Source organism: Hemiscyllium ocellatum, unplaced genomic scaffold (genome assembly GCF_020745735.1).
Source record: "Hemiscyllium ocellatum isolate sHemOce1 unplaced genomic scaffold, sHemOce1.pat.X.cur. scaffold_93_pat_ctg1, whole genome shotgun sequence".
NCBI lineage: Eukaryota > Metazoa > Chordata > Chondrichthyes > Orectolobiformes > Hemiscylliidae > Hemiscyllium > Hemiscyllium ocellatum.
Window position 1 is genome coordinate 2,245,546 of NW_026869319.1, and position 1,800 is coordinate 2,247,345.

Sequence of the window (1,800 nt, forward strand, 5' to 3'; positions counted from 1 at the left end):
AGGGGAAATCTGCCCCTGAATCACCTGAATCCATGCAATTGCTTACTCCAGGTGTCCACTTTGAAACCCATGCGAAGCAACATTTAGCCTGAAGGAGAACTTGTCAGAACGCTCCGCTGTCTGATCTAAAGCTGAAACAAGAGCTGTCTATTCCAGCTGGAAGGGAAGGGATGTGGAGGTGAGACCAAAATATTTCCTGGCGTTTAATTCATATTGTTATTATTATGACTGCTTAAAAATCTGAACCAGAAATGGCACAGACACAAAGGAGTCAATTGTTAATAGCGATCTCGTCCCGCTCCATGATTCAATATCATCTTGGCTGACACAACAATTTTGTGTCTTTTTCCAGCTAATACACATCATCGTGTTGCCTACTGACTAACAGATGTTTATTGATCTCTATCATAAATAGACATCGAAAATTTAAACTTGTGAAAGGAAAATGTTCCGTTTCAGGACAGTTGAGTTTCTGCACGACTACTGTTGGTTTTGCAGATGAGCAGCCAAGTCTGCTCTGACCATCTTCCAAACCATAAACCAAAGTTCGACTCTGATGGGAATCGAACACACAACCTTTGAATTGCAACCTGAGCAGCGACATAGAAGTCCAACGCGCTATCCATTGCGCCACAGAGCCACTCCCATAATTGCCTTTTAGCACACAAATTTGTCCTTGACCCATTGCGTTCAGGACACCCATCTCGCGTCTGTCTGTCCTAGTCACTCTTTCCAGTATCTGTTCCTTATCCACGTGTGCTCTGGCTCTTCAAGTGTTCGGCTACAGACTGCTGGAACGTTCTCATGACACGTAGCTTTACCTCATGCTCAGATAACGATTTCCAGATAACCAACACTCGACTGGTGAAAGCATTCTTGCAAATTCGCCTCAAAACATCTCGTCTCCTGTATTTCATTTATGTCACTCTATTTCTTTCAAATACAGGCTGATCTCTCTCATACATATCTATCCTCTTCATAAAATGTGCACGTTAATCGGTTACTCAAAGAGCTTTCTCCGCTCTTCGATAAACGTCCCCACATCCTAGCTCGTCTACATTCACAATGGACACGGTCCAGCCCTTGCCATTCCTGTCATCTCCTCTGAGAATCTCATCCTGCAATCAGAAGCTTCCAGCAGTCTGGCGAGTACAACAGACAAGCAAAGTTCCCTGAAGTAAAGCTAAAAGGTCAGCATCTCGTGTCCATATCTCATGAGAAAGGAAAGTTAACATTTTGAGTCCAATGATCTGTCTTCGGAACTGATGAAATGGAAGGGTGGGTGAAGAATGTGGAAGAGGGCGGACGGGTTCTAAAATGATTGAACTCGATGTTGGGTCCTAACGTTTGCATGTCTGTAGAAAATGATTTGCAGGTCTTCCAGCTTGTGTTATTCCTTGAAGGAGCACTGACGCAAACCAGAGACCGGAATCGTGGCCTGGGAACACAGTGTCTCGATTAGAGTGGGGCTGGAATTGTACAGTAGTTCAGGCAGCATCCGAGGAGCAGTAAAATCGACGTTTCGGGCAACAGCCCTTCATCAGGAGTACAGCCAAAGAACCCGAACGGTGGGAACACAGTATAATGTGAAGTTACAGGAGACTGGAAGATCAGGATAGTTTTTGTTGATTCTGGACAGAACATAAGTGATCACAGTGTTGTCACCGACTCTGTTTTCCTCTCTTCACTGCAGAGAGATCACATTCTGAGCAGGAAATACATTTGTCTCTATTGAACGAAGTGAAGACAAGTCTCTGCAAGATGTGACTGGAAGCTTCCACAGTGAGGAGAGACATCAGA

The 1,800-nt window shown here is 44.5% G+C and overlaps 1 non-coding gene across 1 annotated transcript; it reads right to left on the minus strand.

Moving 5' to 3' along the window:
- Nucleotides 1-548: 548 nt before the first annotated feature.
- trnar-ucu (transfer RNA arginine (anticodon UCU)) lies at nt 549-640 on the minus strand. The gene is given in 2 exon segments: nt 549-584; nt 604-640. It is a non-coding gene; the product is annotated as a tRNA-Arg (tRNA).
- Between the last annotated feature and the right edge of the window lie 1,160 nt (nt 641-1,800).